Genomic DNA, 21,268 nt, shown 5'->3' on the forward strand with positions numbered 1-21,268 from the left:
ATCTATTTCAGGTGCAGCCCAGAGACCTAGTCTGAATAAAAAAGCTCCAGCCAGCCACCTTGGAGGCCCAGTAGATGGGACCCCTGCCAGTGATATGGAAACTTATTTTCCTGGTCCCCATGGCTGACCACACTCTTGCCCACCATAGCTGGACCCATAATTCTCATATTATTAAGCTTAATGTTTAAACCCTGTATAATCAACTGTCTAACCTCATACATGCAAAGAAAATACAAACTGTTAAATTATTAATCCTTGGAACCCAATATCAGCAAATTTATAATCAAAGTAAATAAACAATTATTTGATTCTCTCATAAAACCAGTGGGGAATGTGAAGGGCCAGGAGTAATCAATCAGGCCCAAGCAGCGAAAGTCCCCACAACATTTGGGCAGAATGTCCCCAAGAGTTAAATAATAACCAATGTTAGGAAACTGAGAGAATGGGATGTGTTTTGGCAACAGCTAATGGCATTTTTCTGCTTCTATGATACACTTGCTTGCTAGCAACTGCAAAACCACAACATGATTTTAGCCTTTATAAGCACACCTTGAAAACCTCTTGGGGCTGTTCTCTGAATCTTCCTTCTTGGAAGTTTCTGAGGTAGTCACTGACTGACTAATAAAGACTCCAAATTGGTTTTCAGTTTTGAATTATGTGGTCTCTCTTTCAGTGCACCCCACAACACAGAGAGAAAGCATCACCTTGATGATGCCTTGCGTGGACTTTTTCATAACCTCAAAACTCTGAGATTTTTAAAATTTACATTGTTTAACCTGACCCATTTCATGATATTTGCTTGAGAATTCAAAGAAAGTAAAACAGAGTGTGAGCAGGAGAAAATAGGAGAAATTTTAGTCCACATTGCAAGTGTGACATCTTTGGGATGAGAGAGGAAAGGAAGGAGAAAGAGAAGGAGGATAAATTACATTTTCAAGAATGGTTTGGTATGCCCCAAGGGAAGAAGCCAAGCCAAAGTCACCATCGAAAAATTCCTATCTCTTGCCAGAATGAACCTGCATTAATATTCCCACTGTGCTCAGTCATTGAATGAGAGCAGACCAAAGAAGTGTGGTTTCAGCATAAACATGGTGGTGAATCCAGACGGGCAACATTTGGAGCCATCAGTAAATTATTATTTCCACAGGAGGAAGTTCATGGCAACCTCTCAATCAAGAAATCTATAAATCTATAAAAATTTATATTTAACAAAATGCTTTAAAATAATAAATTAAGGACAATTTAAGATTCTGTTTCTTAAGAACTGCTCCAAGTGCCAAGCTGTGTTAGTAAAGGTTAAATTAAATTAATATGCCTAGTTAAAAGTTTAATTTTATATTTGCTTACTAAAAAAATCAGATTTAATTTTGTGTGCCAATTCCTAAAAAGAAGCCAAGGGCAAGATTTTGTTTGTGATGGTTAGAATAATGTGTCAACTTGGCCGGTGATGATTCCCAATTGTCTGGTCAAGCAAGCACTGGTCTAACCATTACTGCAAGGACATTTTGTGGTTGGTTAGAAAGCCAGAATGTTGGTTTATTAAATCATCAGTCAGTTCATTCCATCTGTGGCTGATTACATCTATGATCAACTAAGGGAGTCTTCTGTAATGAGAGAAACGAATCAGTCTGATTTAATCCAATCAGTTGAGAACTTTTATGGGGGAAGAGAGAGATTTCACTTCTTCTTCAGCCAGCCAGATTCCCCTTGGGAGTTCATCAATGAACTTCATTTGAGTTGTCAGCTAGTAGCCTGCCCTACAGAATTTGGTCTCATGCATCCCCACAGTTGTGTGAGACATTTTTGTAAAAGCTCATATATATGTATAGATATATCTTGTTGGTTTTGTTTCTGTAGAAAACCTTTACTAACACAGCTTGGCACTTGGAGCAGTTCTTAAGAAACAGAATCTTAAAAATGGGTTTTTAGAATTGGTTTTCTACTCTGATTAGATTGAATGGCACTAATGACTCTATCTCCAATAATCAAGATGCACTGACTGTCCATGGCATGAGTTAGCAGTACAGTTAAACAAAATATCACCATTTGGGTTTATTAATTATGCTCTTACATGAAGCTAGGCTTTGGGTGATAGTTTTTGGTACCTTAACATAAGTTTGTGGAGTTAAGAGGCAAAACGATGTTGTTCTTAGATATGTGGGATACAGTTATGGAAAAGGGATGTGCTTAGGGCTTCAAATTTGCAACTTAAATGCTGTATGAAAGATGTAAAAAAATTCTATGTGTGCCCAGAAGGAAAATCTTGTACCCTGTGGTGACAGACTTGAGATCTCTAAAAATCAGACCCAGAGTCTCATTGTATGAATTGCAGATTTATAACACAATCTATATTATCAATTTTGCAGGGTGTCTGCTATTAAATTAAGGGCTTTGATTAGAAAAGAATGGACTCCTGAAGCATAGGATGGGAACATATAAAATGATAATGATGGTAGTGAGGGCATGGAAATCCTGGATTTTGCTGAGTCTTTGCTATATATACCTGTAATGGCCCATCCTGAGGAAACAGCCACTTAATCTCCAGATTCCCAGATGCTAGTCTTCCCTGAGGAGTCCGCCACCCAACCTCCACCTAAAGAGATTAAACCTGTGACCACCTCACCTGGGGAAACAGCCCTCACTCCTCTGTCTGGAGAGATTAATCATTTTTCACCAGATGAAACCGCAATGGAATGTCCTGAGGTAATTTTCTTGAAAGACACTTATAATTCTTTTAACAACCCACCCTGACTACCCCTCCTTTATTCAAGACTTACAACTAGACTAAATTCCCAATAAGCCCTGACAGTTTCAGTACAAAGTGTGACCCATGAGGAGGTGTTCTATACTCCAAAAGAATTGCATGGTTTTCCAATTTATATAGACAGAAATCAGGAAATTATGCATAAGAATGAATATTAAGTGTGTGGGATAATGGTGGATGAAATAGTAGAGTATCAGACTGAATTTGTTGATGTGGGCCCACTAAGCACAGATTCTGCATTCAGCGTTGTATTTCAAGAAGCTATATAGGACATTAACAATTTGTTTGGATGGTTGGGTGAAACATAGATCAAAAGGTGGCCAACATTTCCTGAACTCAGATGTTAAGAACTGCCCTGATATAATGTAAATGAGGTGATCCAAAGGCTTAGAGAGTGGAATGTTATAGTGAACTTATCATGGAAAAGCTGCTCACACACCCCAGGAATGTCCAGAGGACATGCCTTTTACCCGAACTTTGAGGAATAAATTTGAGACTAACCCCATGGTCCCTGAAGAGCTCTGTAGTCACCCTTTTCTATAGGTTGGATATAACCATGTGAACTGCTATCAATGAGCTAGAATCCTTAAACTAGAAAAGCTAGAATCCCCATTGGGATTCTAATAGGGATGGGGATGATCAGATCCCAAGTTGGCAGAAGCCATGTGGCAACAGTTAATCACCATAGATAAGTTAGACATGGCAACTGTAATGGACAGCAGACTCAAAGCAGTAGTCAAAATTATCTGACTCAAAGAGACTTATGGCATTGGCTGGTAGATCATGGTACCTAGAATTAAAATATATGGGTAGTCGTCTAAATTCTTGTTTGAGTTATATAGGCAGAAGGGTTCTAGATCAAGTGAACAATAGTCTACTTTGAATTACAAGAACAGAGAGTCAAGGCCCCATAATCAATTCCCAGACTTGAGAATGTTTACTGACCCAGACGTCCTTGAAGGAGGGGAAGGCCAGATCCCCTTGTGAAAGGACCCTGTTATACTACTAAAAATTTGCACTGTCAACTTTCCTCCCAACCTTCCCAAGGGGACCTATGGCATTTTACCAGGGTAACTGTGCATTGTGGAAAGGAAAAGATGAGAAATTTTGTGGATTAATAGACACTGGCTCAGAAGTTACATTCATTCCAGGAGGCATAAAATATCACTCTGGCCCACCAGTCAGAGAAGGGTATTATGGAGGTCAGGTGATTGCTGAAATTTTAGCTCAGGTCCATCTCACAATAGGTCCATTGGATCCATGGACCCATTCTGTGGCAATTTCCCCAGCTCGAGAATGCATAGGTTTTACTTTTTCCATATTTCTTTCTATAATAGTATCTCCCTGATGATTTGGTTGTCCTTGACAATTCCTTTTTGCAGCATTTGCCTATGAAATTTATTGTAGTTAGTCTATGCTGTAACATAGTGCTATTGTAACATGGCTTTAAAGAGGTCAAATCCAAATTATTTTATTCTTTTATGTTATGATTACCATTAATGAGAAATTAATTATGTCTGGCCATTATGCCAGTGTTCTCAGAGGTTGGAGCCTTCACATCATTGTTCAGGAGGAACATGGCTGCTGCACAATCACTTGGAAAAGGTGGGGTTGCTGCTATGTTAGTACTGGAGGACAAAATATCATTCCATATATGACTCTCAGACTCTGAAATCTAGTGGAGTAATGCCCTACAGGGTTTTGGAATTGTTTGATACCCATGACACCTGTTTTCCTTCCAATTTCTCTGTATGGGAAAGGAATGTATATCCTATGCCTATCCCTCCTTTGTATATGGGACTCAGATAACTTGTTCTCTCAGTCTCATGGACCCAATAGAGGCAAATTGTGCCCCAGGACAAACCACACCTACAACCAATTTCAATGAGAGTTTATTTAGCATTGTAACTGAAATTTCTTAAGGCCTTGGAGATATTGTGATGGACTCAATATACTTTGCACACAGAAAAAAAAAAACATGCCTTCTTGGAGACCAAACAGTGGAATGCAGTAGTGTGGAAATATATGTACCCCAGATAATAATTTCCTCAAAATTAATTCACTCTTGTGGGTGTGGTCCAATTTTAAGTAGAATCTTTTGATGAGACTACTTTTCAGTTAAGATATGAACTGCCTCATTCAAGATGAATCTTAATCCTCTTGCTGGAGCCCTTTATAAATGGGATGAATACAGAATGGGAGAGAGAGAAACTATGGAAGTAAGAAGCTGTAATCAGTGAATCCTGGGAAAGAAAGGAGAGGTAGGTGAATGCCACCATGTTACTTGCCATGTGGCAAAGGATACAGGATAACCAGCAGCCAGTCTTGAGAAAGAAAGCATCTTCTCGATGGTGCCTTGCTTTGGACATTTTTCTGAACTTCATAAGCCAATAAATTCCCATTGTTTAATGCCAATCCATTTCATGTTATCTGCTTTGAGGAGCCTAGGAAACTAAAATAGATGGGTTATTTTTAAACCAAATTCTTTGTTCTATATTTCTATCCTTAAGTGAGTATAACACTGATTACTGTAGCTTAGTAGTAGGTTTTCCAATCTTGAGTTATGCATTGTCATTCTTTTAAAGACGGTTTTGGCTATTTGGTGCCCGTTGTAATTCCATATGAATTTGAGTATTGATTTTGCCATTTCTTCAAAAAGAGTTTGCTATAATTTTTAGAGGGATGGCATTTAAAATTAGATCTTAACAATATTACATTTTCCAATAAATGAATATAGGGTATCTTGCCATTTATTTACATCTTAGAATTTGTTTCAGCAATGTTTTGTAGCTTTCACCTTCATTCCTAGATAATTTATTCTTCTAGTTGCTGTTAGGAATGGAATTGATTTTTAAATTTCCTTTTTAGCTTGTTCTTTACTCTTGTATAGAAACACAGACTATTTATGTTGATCCTTTACTTCGTAATATTGCTGAATTCATTTATTAACTCTAGTAATTTTCTTGTGAATTTTTCATAAATTTTTGTACATAGGATAATGTCATCATTGAATAGGCATAATTTAACTTCTTCCTTTCCTATTTGGAGGTCTTTTATTTCTTTCACTTGCCTGATTGATCTAAGAAGACCTTCTAGTACAATGTTGAATAACTATAGTGACAGTATGCATCATTTTCTTGTTCTGATCTTAGGGTGGGAAGTTTCAGTCTTTCACCATTGAATATTATGATAGGTATGGAATTTTTATAGATGCCCTTTATTATGTTGAGGAAATTATTTTCTGTACCTAGTTTTCTGATTGTTTTTCTCATGTAAGTGGGTTGGATTTAGTTAAATGTCTTTTCTTCAGTTTCTGTCAACTGAGATCATCATTTTTTCTTAATTCTATTAATGTGTTGTGTTACATTGATTCATCTTATTCTGAAGCACTGTTTCATTGCTGGAATCATAGTGTATACCCTTTTAATATTCCACTGGATTCTGTTTTCTAGTATTTTCTTAAAAACTTTTGAGTCTGTATTCACAAAGGAAATTAATCTGCATTTTTCTTGTGATGTCTTTAACTGCCTTTGGTATCAAGGTAATTCTGGCCTCATATAGTAAATTATGAAATGCTGCCTCGTCCTAAAATGAAATACTCCTTATTGAAAACTTTGAAAGAGTTTGAGAAGGGTTGGTATTACTTTTTCTTTAAGTATGTGATATAATTCACCATGGAAGCAAACTGGTCCTAGATTTTTCTTTGGTGGAAGATTTTTGGGTTATTTTTCAATTTTGTCACGTTACATTTCTTGTGAAAATTTCTATTTCTTCTTTATTCAATGTAGCTTTTTGTGTTTCTAGGAAATTTTCTGTTTCATCTAGATTATCTAATTCATTGCTCTAAAATTTTTCATCATATTCTCTCATAATCTTTTTTTTATTTCTTTAAGGTAAATCATTAAGGCACCATTTCTGCTTTTGATTTTATTTACTTGCGTCTTTCCTTCTTTGACGCTCCATCTAAAGTTCTGTCAATTTTATTGATCATTTCATAGAACCAACATTTAGGATTTTTATTCTCTCAATTGCTTTCCTATTTTATATTTCATTTAATTTCCTCCTTAATCTTAATTATTTCCTTTCTTTGACTAACTTACAATTGCATTTCTCTTCTTCATTTAGGTCCTCATTATGTGAAGATAGTTTATAATGTGAAATTTTATTTATTTTTTAACATAGTACTTATATGTATTAGTTTCCCTGTGAGAATTGTGTTCACTGCATCCTATATATTTAGGCATGTTTTAATTTTGCTTTGTCCATCTCCAAGTATTTTCTATCTTCACTCATTATTTCTTTAACCCATTGGTTGTTTAAGAGGGAGTTGTTTGATTTCAACATATTTGTCAATTTCCACTTTTCCTTCATTATTTATTTCAGTCTCCGTTCCATTTTAGTCAGAGACAATACTGGGCATCATTTCTATTTTTTAAAATTTATTGAGACATGTTTTGTGCCCTATCATATAGTCTATCTGGAGAATGATCCATGTGGACATGAGAATGTGTATTCTGCTGTTGGTTTTGGAAGTGTTTTATATATGTCTGTTAGATCTAGTCAGTTCATAGTGTTGTTCAAGTCCTTGATTTCCTTGTTGAACTTATATATAAATATTCTACCCATTATTGAAATTGGCTCATTGAACTCTCAAACAATTATTATAGAATTGTCTTTCTCCCTTTCATTTTATCTGTTTGCTTCATATATTTGGGTACCCTGTCATTAGGTGCATATGTTTTTATAAGTTTGAAATTACCTTGTAGAATTGTTCCTTTTTTAACCTATAATTTTCCTGTTTATATTTTATAGCATTTTAAAATTTAGAGTCTATTTTGTCTGATATTCGTATAAGCACCCCGATAACATTTTGGATATGCTTTCCATGGAATACTCTTCCATACTTTCACTTTTAACCTATTTGTTATTTGGATATAATATGAGCCTCTCATAAATAGCATATTGTCATATCAAATTTCTTTATCCACCATGTCAATTTGCCTTTTGGCAATTTGCCTTTTGGCTGGAAGTTTTAATCCACTTATTTTGTTTATTGGCTGGTTTTGCAGGATAATAGATATCTGTTTTTTAAAAATTCCAGTGACTGTCCCAATGTCAGTAGAATCTGTTTCATGTACCTTCTTATGGCTACATTTGGTTATAATCTTTCTTGTTCAGTACAACATATTCGAGGCATTTGAAATGTCTCAAATGTCAAAAAAGTTCACTTATCTCTGGTACATCATACTTATTGGCATACATATTTTCCATAATGGTTTCTACAGAGTATTTTCTGGTTATTCTTTAGTTAATCAGAACCACATGTTCCATAGCTATTTCAGTTAACTGAGGTTTATATCCATGAGGTCACTAGTACCAGATATAGAAAATTATGCATTTTCTTTAATAGTTTCTACAGACCACTGCTACCCACATATTTTATTGTTTTCTTGAAAATAAAGTGAAATAAAATTAAAGGAAATATTACTTTGGAGGAAAAGATTTATATCTTAATTACTATTATTTAGAAAAAAATCTCTTTAAGTAGATATTTAAAAGAATTTTGAGTTTTAAACATATTCCACAACTATTAGATATATTTAACCTTAATGACACCAGATTTTCATAAGATAATCATTTCAAAATAAAAAATGTACATTATTTCATTTATGTAAAATAATTTGTTCATATAAAAGTATATAAGTGCCATTCTACCAGATTTACTTCTTATCTCCTAACACAGCTGCTCCAGTGATATCAATGATGCTATAAGCATTAAGTATCTTATTTCTTGAACAGAATTTTGTATATGACTGAAAGCCATACTTTTCAGCAGAAGTGATTCAGTTGGATATCTTTAAAATGTTAAAGTGGTAGTTAGAAATATGTTAGCATTTTACTCAGCTTCTTTCTAAGTAAGATTATCACCACAAGGTTGAACTGATGTCTGTTTACATAGTCACCACCACTATCAGCATCACTAATATCTCAATCTCAGGAATTAGCTCAAGCAAGCCCCACACAGATAGATTAAATAGTTGTCATTTAGTGATAAAGAATCCAGTGTTAGGATTCATTTGATCCTTTGTTTATCTCACATTATAGTGAATTTATATAAACTCTATTTGTGGTTTAAAACTGTCCTGTGTAAGATATTACTCTACTATTACAAAATATCATTTTATGTAAATGCATTGAAAGTTTACTTGGATATTTATAAGCTCTATTATTAGCATTATTTCATACGCTAACAACCAGATTATTTCTTTACAGTTGTTCAAGATTTCCAAACTTCGAATATGAAGAGTAAGTTTTCTTAATTCTCTGACATTAGTTATTTGAGTTCATATGAATTCTGTAGAAATATTAACCCATCTAACCTCACCCAAACTTCAAAATAGTTAAAACAAAACAGTTATATACAATGTGATTCTTTTAATTATGAAACTATCAAAAGATCATAAATCAGATGATCCGTAAAATTATACAAGTTGAAATAGCTGTTTTTTTTAATAAGCTCAATTTTCATTTCAGCCCAGACTTTAAGTCATGCAGAGTAAATCATCATTTTTCATTTTGTCTATGAAACTAAAATGTTTCTTAAAGTGATAAATATTCATAACACTCAAACATTTTGTTTTGCATGGGCAGGCACCGGGAATTGAACCTGGGTCTCCGGCATGGCAGGTGAGAACTTTGCCTGCTGAGCCACTGTGGCCAGCCCTCAAACTATTTTTTGTGACCAGTTATTTATGTCTTTGAGACTAGAACATATGTTTCTATTTAGCCAAGAGGCATCATGATACTAAATTATGTATAAAATTTTATTTCTGGTATTTGCCCATCTTCTAGTGAGGTACCATTATCATTGTCAGGGTAGCTAAAAAAGGAAAAAATATGGCCTTACCATCAGTAGGTGTTTCATGCACTACTTTCTTCAATTCTTTTGTGCCATAGTTGGAATATGGACCTTTAAGTATTGTACAAGCTGTGGATCACATGCTGGGTAGGATTTCTACTGGTTATTTGAACATGACCTTGAATGTGATAAAGGGCCCATCACTACTAAATCCAGTATAATTTTGCCCCCAAGTTTTTTTTTCCGTATTCAATGATCTGTATATTCACTTGGTAATCCATGGGACCGTGAATAAATCCACATAAGCCAAATCTGACTATAACAGTTCTATTAATTTGATCATTTGTTCCATTGTAACCCCGATGGATCTCTACTTGCTGGAATTTATTGATTCTGTATTTCTTTCCTCTGAGGCAGCATCTTGGTCATTCAAGGTAATGAACTCAGGGTGTAGGATTAACAGTTAAATAAAGAGATTTGCCACTTCATGATCTGACAAAGTTCCAGATTAAGCAGGACCTGCTGCAAACACCTTAATTGTCATCAGTGGGAACAGAATTAAGGAAAGTGCTTTTCCTAGAACTTTCTGTTTGTGTCCAAAAGCCACAGGCAACTATTATCTCTGACACTCTGCTTCTGCCCAGCATACTTCTTGAAAAAGTCAACTTTCTCGAATACTAAGTGTGACTGTCTCTAGGATGGCGCAGAGTATGTCTATATAAATATCAGTAAATCCTTCTGCACTTAGTGCATCCATTGTGCTTTTATCTATCATGTCTAGACAAAGACTATTAAGCTGAGGTTCATCAAATAATTAAGTCTGAGTAAGAAGCATAAAGGCATTATTTGCCCAAAGACATTTGGTAAGAAATTCCACACTTGATTACAAGGCTGGGAGTGCATATTTCTTAGCAGTATTAAGTGTGGCCATAACTGTTTCTGGATCATTTTGTACCTCATCTGAATAGAGAAATCTCAACAGCACCAGGAAGGCTGTGGGTTCCACACTTGGTAGCTCAATCTTGGTGGGTGTAGTAGCCATGGCACCATTGAACATCTTATTAAAGACCAAGTTGTCCACTGCCAGCATGAAATGATGGGCATGGAGGAACTGTGGGGCCCTGGTGGTGGTGGCACCATGGCCCTTCCCCAGCAGGAAGTGCACATTTTGCAGCAGCTCCAAATTGAAAGGGAAGGCAAAGTTCATCTTAATCGATTCCTTGGTAGCCTGCCAGTGGTAAAGCAGCTCCTCCTGAAGGAGGAACAGGAGCCCCAGAAGGGATGGTAATTGTGGTGACACCATGGGGCCCAGCTCTCTCTCAGACACCTGGTTCTGCTCCTGCAATACAACTGGCCCAACCAAAGCTATTCTCTAGTGGTTAGGGTCCCCAGGCTAAGGAGAACACCCTTGTGGGGCACTCACCATCAATTAGGCCACCCACAGAGGTCAGTGCCACCTTGCCATCTCAATCCACTCATTTTAAAAATATTTTAATTGGTAAATCTTCACACACACACAGCCCATACATGGTGTATAATCAATGACTCACAATATCATCACATAGTGTGTAATCATCACCATGATCATTTTTAGAACATCTGCATCACTCCAGAAAAAGAAATAAAAGATAAAAGAAGAAACACATATATCCCGTAGTGCTTAACCCTCCTTCGAATTGATCACTAGTATTTCAACCTACACAATTTATTTTAGCCCTTATCCCTCTATTATTTATGTGTTATATTTTTCATTCATCTGTCCATACACTAGATAAAAGGAGCATCAGAAAAAAGGGCTTCATAATCATACAGTCACATTGTAGAAATTCTATTTTTATACACTCATCTTTAAGAATCAAGGCTACTGGAACATAGCTCAACAGTTTCAGGTATTTCCCTTCAGCCACTCCAATGCACGATAAACTAAAAAGGGACATCTATATAATGCATAAGAAAAACCTCCAGATTAACCTCTTGACTCTGAAATCTCTCAGCTGCTGAAATTTTATTTTCTCATTTCTATCCTCCCCCTTTTGGTCAAGAAGGCTTTCTCATTCCCATGATGCTGGATCATGTCTCAACCCAGGAGTTTTGTCTTGCATTATCATGGAGATTTATACCCTTGTGAGTCATGTCCCATGTAGAGTGGGAGGACAGTGAATTCATATGCCAAGCTGATTTAGAGAGAGAAGTCAAATCTGAGCAACAAAAGAGGTTGTCTGTGGATGACTCTTAGGCATAATAAGTAGGCTTAACTTATCCTTTGCAAGTATAATATTTTTTAGAGGCAAACCCCAAGATTGAGGGCTCAGCCTATTGAATTGGTTCTCATCATTACTTGCAAGAATATCAGGAATTCAGAAATTGAAAAGTTAAATATTTCCTCCTTTCTCCTCAGCCCCCCAAGGGGACATTGAAAATAGTTTTTTATTCACTGAACAAATTACTCTGGGATATATCTGGGCATCACACTAGCCTGGACAACCAACAAGATCTCACACACTATTCAAGTCTCCATGCACTTACAGAGTTCAACTAAACTGTTAATACAAGTTGAATTAGGTAATGCTGTACCTAAAATATAAATTTTGTATCAAATATATATCTCTCCCTTTGGTCTCACACAGAAGTTGGAATTTTGAAATATAGATGATATCTTTTACCCTGTATTCTGATCTACCTCAGTCCTACCCAGATCAGCTTAATTCATAACTCTAGTCAAAGTCTGATCCCCTTTTCAACTTTTTTTTTACATGGGTGGGCACCAGGAATGGAACCAGGGTCCTCTAGCATGGCAGGCAAGCATTCTTGCTTGCTAAGCCACCGTGGCCCGCCCCCTTTTTCAACTTTTTAAAAAGTTCCTGTATGGGGTAGTTATAACTTTCATAGCTTCAGAGATCTAACTCTGAACCCCAGGCGTCACATAAATACCTGAAGTTTCTGGGAACAACCAGCTTATATACAAACATCTCAGTATCTCATAATTTAGAAATAACAATTACAACTCCTGAATATATGTGATTCCTGTAAGAGGTTACAATCTAGGACTTTTTACAATAGACCCCAACCTGATATCTTATGCCCTGATATCCTATGCTCTCAACTTCAGTTCACCAAGATTTTATATTATAGTTAGTCCATATGAATGAGGTATGGTAATATTTGTCTTTATGTTTCTGACGTTTCATGCAAAATACATTCTTTAAAATTCATTCAGTTAGTGTGTATGCTTCACAACTCCATTCCTTTTTGTGGCTGTTCAGTAGAATGTTGTATGTATACACCACAGTTCCCTGTTCCAATTCTCAGTGTTCAAATGTGCATTCCTGTCCCCACACTCAGTTCCTACAGGCATATATTGAGTACTGAGGTTTCAAGATCATATGGGAAAACCAGCCTTAGCTTCATGTGGAACCACCACACTGCCATGCAAGGGGCTGAACTTCTCAGCTTTCCAAACAACAGGTGAATAGGGACATCTCTTTCTCCACATTTTCTTTGGAACTTGTTACTCTCTGTTCATTTTTAAACAGTTTCATTCACACATTATACAACCCAACCTAACTAGATATGCCTTCACCACCACAATCTGTGTGAAGACATTTCCTTTTTTTTCATGGAGAATCCACACCCTTCCCCCATGACCCCTGTTAACATTTAGTTTTGGCATATTGCCTTTGTGACATTCAGTGAAATCATATTACAATCTACTGTTGACTATAGACCCAAGTTTGCATTGATAGCATGTTTTCTTGTATACCATCCATTTTCAACACCATGCAATTTGACATTCATTTGTTCTCCTTCATGAAAAATGTCTTTTTATATTTGTACACTTAATCACAATTGTCCACTCTAGACATTCCTAACATATACCATCTCTGTCTTTACCTCTATCTTTCCTTCTGTTTTCATATGTGCCCCATCCCTTCTCCTTAATCATGCATTCAGTTTCATACAGTGTACTTATATTATTATTGTATTACATTCAGGTGGCATTGTGCTATCCATTTCTGAATTTTTACAATCAGGCCTTTTGTATATTCTGTATTCCTTCATCACTAAGTGTCCCATCTCTACCCGATCTCTATCTCCTGATAACTGTGTTCCTAATTTCAATCCTCAAAGTTCACTCATTAACTTTGAGATATCAGTGAGTGAGGCCATGAAGTATTTGTCCTTTAGATTCTGGAAAATTCACTCGGAAAAATTTCCTCAAGTTTCATCCACATTATTACATGGTTTATGATTTTATTCTGTCTTACACCTGCATAATATTCCATTGTATGTATATACAACAGCTTGTTTAGTCACTCCTCTGTTAATGGACATTTGGGCTGTTTACATTTCTTGGCAATCATAAAAAGGGCTGCTACAAATATCAGTGTGCAAATGTGTATTTGTGTCCTTGACTTCTGTTCCTCAGAATGTATACCTAGTAATGGGATGGCTGGATCATATAGGAACTCTCTACTTAGCTTCCTGAGAAACCACAAGCTGCCTTCCAGAGCAGTTATACCATTTTACATTCCCACCAACAGTAGATAAATGAGCCTCTTTCTCCACATCCTCTCCAGTACTTGTCATTTTGGGTTTTTTGATAATAGTCATTCTAGTAGGTGTTAGATGATATCCCATTGGGGTTTTTATTTACATTTTCCTAATAGCTAATAAAGTTGATCATCTTTTCATTTGTCTTTTGGCATTTGTATTTTCTCTTCTGAGAAATGTTCATGTCTTTTGCCCATTTTATAATTGGGTTATGTGTCTTTTTGTTGTTGAGTTGAAGAATCTCTTTATATATTCTGGATACTAAACCCTTATCTGGTACATGGTTTCCAAATATTGTTTCCTATTGTATAGGCTGTCTTCTTACCTTTCTGGAAAAGTTCTTTGATGTACAAAAGTGTATAATTTTGATGAGATCCCATTTACCTGTTTATTTTTTCATTACTCATACTTTGGGGGTAAGGTCTAGGAAACTGCCTGTTATTACAAGATTCATAAGACATTTCTCTATATTTTCTTCTAAAAATTTTACGGCCTTAGCTCTAATGTAGAGGTCTTTGATCAACTTTGAATTAATTTTTGCATTGGATATGTGATATGGATATTGTTTCATTCTTTTCTTTATGAATATTTAGTTCTCCAAATATCATTTATTGAAGAGACTGCTCTGTCCCAGATGGGTTGGCTCAACTGCCTAATCAAAGATCAATTGTCCATAGATGAGAGGGTCTAATTCTGAACACTCAATTCAATTCTATTGTTTAGTATATCTATCTTTATGCCAGCACCATGCTGTTTTAACAACTGTAGCTTTGTAATATTCTTTCAAGTGTGGTAGTATGAGTTTCTCACTTACTTTTTCTTTGTCAAGGTATTTTTAAGTATTTGGTGCACATCATCCATACAAATAAGTTTGATTATGGGTATCTCTATTTCTGTAAAGTAAGTTGCTGGGATATTAATTAGTATTGCATTGAATCTATAAATCAATTTGGGTAGAATTGACATCTTAACTATATTTTGTCTTCCAATCCATGAACATGGTGTACCCTTCCATTTATTTAGGTTTTCCCTGATTTCTTTTAGCAATTTCTTATAGTTTTTTGTGTACAGGTTTTTTGCATGTTTAGGTAAATGTATTCCTAAATATTTTATTCCTTTGGTTACTACTGTAAATGGAATTTTTTCTTGATTTCCTCCTCAGATTGCTCATCACAAGTGTATAGAAACACTACTGGCTTTGGGGTGTTGATCTTGTACCCTGCCACTTTGCTGTATTCATTTATTAGCTCTCATATCTTTGCTGTAGATTTTTCAGGATTTTTTACATAGTATCATGTCATCTGCAAACAGTGAGAGTTTTACTTCTTCTTTTCCAATTTTGTTGCCTTGTATTTCCTTTTCTTTTCTAACTACTCTGGCTAGAACTTCCAGCACAATGTTAAATAACAATTCTCACAGTGGGCATTCTTTTCTTGTTCCTGATCTTAGAGGGAAGACTTTCAATCTTTCCCCATTGAGGATGGTGTTAGTTGTGAGTTTTCAATTATTCCCATTATCATGTTGAGGAAGTTCCCTTCTATTCCTATCCTTTGAAGTGTTTTCATAAAGAAAGGATGTCGAAGTTTATCAAATGTCTTTTCTGCATCAATTGAGGTGATCATGTGTTTTTTCACTTTTATTTGTTGATATGTTATAGTACATTAATTGATATTCTTATATAGAATCAGCCTTGCATACCTGGAATAAATTCCACTTGGTCACAGTGCATAATTCTCTTAATATTCTGCTGGATTCAATTTGCAAGTATTTTGTTGAGGACTTTTGCATCTACATTCATTTATTAAAGAGATTGGTCAATAATTTTATTTTCTTGTAGTATCTTTCTATGACTTTGGTATTAGTGTGATGTTGGCTTTATCTAATGAGTTAGGCAGCATTCCTGCCTTTTCAATTTTTTGAAGATTATGAACATATTAATACTATATTCTTTCTTGAATACCTTGTAGAATTCACCTTTGAAGCCATCTGGTCCTGACTTTACTTTTTGGGGAGCTTCTTGATGCCTGATTCAATCTCTTTACTTGTGATTGGTTTGTTGATGTTGTCTCTTTCTTCTTGAATCAATGCTGGTTTTTCATGCTTTTCTAGAAAGCTGTCCACTTCATCTACATTGTCTAGTTTATTAACATATAGCTGCTCATAGTCTTCTCTCATTGCCTCCTTTAGCTCTGTGGGGTCAGTCATTATGTCTCCTCTTCCATTTTTTTGTTTTGACATTCTAGCTAAGGGTCCATCATTTTTATGGATTTTCTAAAAGATCCAACTTGTGGTTTTGTTGATTTTCTCAATTTTTTTCATATTTTCAATTCTATTTATTTCTGATTTAAGCTTCTTTAATTCATTCCTTTTGTTTGCTTTGAGGTTAGTTTGCTGTTTTATCTCTAGTTCTTCTAAGTGAATGGTTAATTCTTAATTTTTTCCTGCATTTTTATGCCTCTTTATAATCAAGAACTCTATCCTAATGCAATGGCTCCTGAAAAACTTTCCTTTTTAAGGGTACATTCTTTTACACAATTAGTAATCTTAGAGTCAACTCTGTAATCTCTTTAGAATGAAGGAAATGTTTGACTTTGGAGATTTAAAATACTATGCATAGAAGAATTCCTATAGGTCAAAGATTTTTAAACTTTGACATACTTGTTGGTTATTACTCAGGTTATTGACATTCTGTCTGGTATCCGGTATTGTATTGGGTTTTTAAGGCTGCTATAAATGCAATATGCCAGAAATGGAACAGCTTTGTAAAAGGGAATATATTAAGCTGCAAGTTCACAGTTTTAAGGCTATAAAAATTTTAAGACTAAAAAAAAATTCATTAATGCATCCAGAAAAAGATACCTTGACTCAAGAAATGCTGATGGATCCAGAATACTTCTGTCAGCTGGGAAGGCAAGCAGCTGGGATCTATTGGGATTTTTGTCTTCTGATTTCAAACAGCTTCTTCAGGAGAATTTACTTTCTGCATCTCCAATCTTCTGGTTTTGTGTTGGCTCTGTGGGCTCTGAACTCTCTCCAAAATAGTTCCTCTTTTAAAGGAATCCAGTAAACTAATCAAGGCACTACTTAAGTGGGTGGTGTCACAACTCCATCTAATCAAAAGGTCATGCCCACAACTGATTGGATTACATTTCCATGGGACTGAGTGGATTATATCTCCATGGAAAAAATCTAATCAAACTGGTCCACCCTAAACAATATTGAATGAGGATTAAGAAAACATGGATTTTCTGGTGTACATAATATTTTCAAACCAGCAGTCTACCCTCTGAACCCCAAAAGACATGTTCTTTCCATATACAAAACACGTTGATTCCACTACAATATCACAAAAGCCTAAACCATTTCAGTAACAATACAAATGCAATACAAGGTCAGTTACAGGCATAGTCTGTCCTAAAGCAAAATTCTCTTCTGGCTGTGGTCCTGTGAATTTCAAAACAATTTACCTGCTTCTAATATACAAAGGAGGGCCAGTCATGGGATACATGTTTTCATTTCCATATGAGAAATTTTAAGAGACACAGGAGTCACTGGACCCAAACAGTTTCACAAATTGAAGGGCAAGCTCCATTGGATTTCAAAGTCTGAGAATCATTTATCCTTGGGGCTTTAGAAAGTAGTAGCCCCATCCTTTCCAAGGGATTACATAGCAGCTATACTCTCTTCAAATGCTGGGGTGAGTGTTGAAACACTAGATATCATTAGAAGACATCCTTTTTAGTTAGGTCCACCCTTTCAAAAGTTTGGGGCAGCAACTGGGCTCTCTGCCACCTCCAAGGCATGCTACTCAACATCCTTAGCACAATTGGGCAATCACCAGGGTCCCTCCAATCCCTGGTTTATCTGCTCCAAGTTCTCTGAAGCCTGGAGCACTGAAACTCTTCCTCAACAATGAAACAGAAGGCCTGTCTTCTGCTGCAAGAGCGAACTCACCCTCTTGATATGTATGGATGGGTGTGCTCTGCTGGTCTGAGATTTCCTGCTTCCAGACCTTAGCTTCTATGATTCTGACTCTGAAGTCATTATTCCATCAATTTGTCACTTTTCTATCCCTTTAGGCTGGACCTACAGTGGTTCCATTTATACAGATCCCACAACACCCTTGTCAGTTTTCTATGCAGTATGCAGGGATCATAACCATCAGACAATAGTATTTTGTCACAAATCCTTTCTGGATAACTCCATCTTCATTCTCACCTGTCCTGTAATGGCTAACTGTTTCCATGTTTGGTTTAAGCCTCATGTGGGACCTTATTCACTACGGTCTTAGTTTCTGAAAATCCAGAACTTTCCAGATTATCAATTTCTGTTTTTTTGTACCCAAGAATACAGTTCACAGCTTATCTCTTTCCTGCTTCATTTTACTATATGCTGCAAGGAGAAGTTGTGCTGAATTTTCCACATTTGGTTTGGATATTTCCTCAACTATTTATCCCAGGTCATCACCTTTAAATTCTAGCTTCCATTCAATGGACATACTCAATTTGGCCAAATTCTCTGCCACTTTAAAATACAGGTCAGAGCTCACTTTGGCAGCACATATACATATTCTGAATATTCTCTTCTCCAGACTAAAGATGGACAGTTCCTTGAATCATTACTCATAGAACCTGATTTTTGTTTTAATACCATCCAGGTTTCTAGTGTTTATATCAATGAATTTCAATCAAGATACCTAGATGCAATCAAGTGTATGCAGGATTCACAGATAACATGGTGAGGACCTCTCATTTTTCTCCCAGTTACCTTCTTCTTTTATTTTTTTTGTATGGGCAAGCACCCTCTTTTTTTAATATAAGGCATTTATATAATATATTAATATATAATATATTGTATATTTTAATATAAGGCATTAAAGGCAATGAATTTCCCTCTCAGCACTGCTTTTCTACATCCCATAAATTCTGATATGTAGCTGTATTAGTGTTCTCAAAAGAAACAGAATCAGCAGGAAATATCTGTAGATAAAAATTTTTTAAGAGTGTCTCATGTAACTGTGGGAATACAGAGTCCAAAATCCATATGGCAGGCTGTGAAGCTGATGACTCTGATGAGTGTCTGGATGAACTCCACAGGAGAGGCTCACCAGCTGAAATAGGAAGAGAGACTATCTATCCTGAATCTTCCTTAAAAGCCTTCCAGTGATTAGATTAATCATCACTCATTGCAGAAGACTCCCCCCTTGGCTGATTACAAATGATGTAGATGCAGCTGATATAATCATGATTTAATTCTATGAAATGCTCTCATAGCAACAGACAGGCCAGCCCTTGCCCAACCAGACAAACGGGTACCACCACCTGGCCAAATTGACACATGAAACTGACCATGACAGTAGTGTTTTCATTTTAATTTGCCTCAAGATATTTACTGATTTCAGTTGTAATTTTATCATTGACTCACCTGTTTAAGAATGTGTTGTTTGGTCTCCATATATTTGCAAATTTTCTGGCCTTCTTGGAAGAAAATCTTGTTATTGATTTCCAATTTCTTTCCATAATGATCCAAGAAAGTGTTTGCATGATTTCAATTTTATTAAATTTATTGAAACTTGGTTCTTTTCCCAGCATATGGTCTAGCCTTGAGAATGATCTATGAACACTTGAGAAATATGTGTATTCTGTTTTTTGATGTGTAATGTTCTATAAATATCTTACTTCTACTTCCTTTATTGTATTATTCAAAATTTCTATTTCCTTGTTGATCCTCTGTCCGATGCTCTATCCATTGATATAAGCAGAGAATTGAAGTCTCCAACTTTTGTGGTAGAGGTGTCTACTCTTCCCTTCAGTGTTGTCTCAGTATTTTCCTCATGTACTTTAGAGCACTCTGGATCAGTGCATAAACATTTATGATTGTTATATCTTCTTGTTAAAGTGTTCCTTTTATTAATACATAGTGTCTTTCTTTGTCTTTTTCACTAGTTTTACATTTAAAGTATAGTCAAATATTAGTATAGTAACTGCTGCTATTTTCTGATTGTTGTTGCATGAAAATATCTTTTCCCAACCTTTCACTTTCAACCTGTTTTTGTCCTTGGGTCCTTGGGTCTAAAATGAGTCTCCTGTGGACAGCACATAGTTGGGTTCTGTTTTTTAATCTTTTTTGCCAGTCTATGGCTTTTGATAGGGGGAGTTTAATACAGTAACATTTAATGTTATTACTGTAAAGGCAGTACTTTCTTCTACCATTTTGTGTTTCAGATTTTATATCATATCTTTTTTTTTTTTTTTTTTTTTTTTTTTTTACTTTTTACCTTTAGGGAAAATATTCATTTCTATACTCTTCAACAGACCACTCCCTCCTGCTTTTTCCTATTGGCCTGTAGTGCTCCCTTTAATATTTCTTGCAGAGTTGGTCTCTTTGTCACCTATTCTCTCAAATATTGCTTGTTTGAAAATATTTTAATCTCTTTCTCCTTTTTGAAGGGCAATTTTGCTGGGTATAAAATTCTTGGTTGGGAGTTTCATATTTTAAACTCTTAAATATATCATACCACTACCTTCTTGTCTCCATTGTTTCTGCTGAGAATTCCACACAGTCTTATTGAAGTTCCCTTATATGTGATGATTTCCCTTTTTCTTACTGCTTTCAAAATTTCCGTTTGATCTTTGATGTTTGGCAATCTGATTAGTAAGTGTCTTGAAGTATGTCTATTTGGATCTATTCTGTTTGTAGTATGCTGCATTTCTTAGATCTGTTATTTTATATCTTTCATAAGACATGAGAAATTTTCAGTTATTATTTCTGCCATTAATCTTTCTCCTCCTTTTCCCTTTTTTTCTCCTTCTGGGACACCCATAATACTATTCATGTACTTCATTTTTCCATTCTATTCCTTGAGACCCTGCTCATATTTTTCTGTTCTCTTTCTTATATTTTGTTTTTGGGTGTTGGATTTCTGATGTCCAATACTCTAGTTCACTAATCCTTACTTCTACCTCTTCAAATGTACTATTGTAGGTTTCCACTGTTTTTTCACCTCTTCTGTTGTGCCAATTATTCCCAAGGTTTTGTGATTTGTTTTTTCAAGCTTTTGATTACTTCTTTTGTTTGCCCAATGTCTTCTTTAT

The 21,268-nt window shown here is 35.6% G+C and overlaps 1 pseudogene; it reads right to left on the reverse strand.

Moving 5' to 3' along the window:
* Positions 1-9,574: 9,574 nt before the first annotated feature.
* The window catches only part of LOC143671794 (BTB/POZ domain-containing protein 1 pseudogene), a 67,020-nt pseudogene continuing 55,326 nt past the window's right edge, over positions 9,575-21,268 (reverse strand).

This window comes from Tamandua tetradactyla, chromosome X, assembly GCF_023851605.1.
Source record: "Tamandua tetradactyla isolate mTamTet1 chromosome X, mTamTet1.pri, whole genome shotgun sequence".
Lineage (NCBI taxonomy): Eukaryota > Metazoa > Chordata > Mammalia > Pilosa > Myrmecophagidae > Tamandua > Tamandua tetradactyla.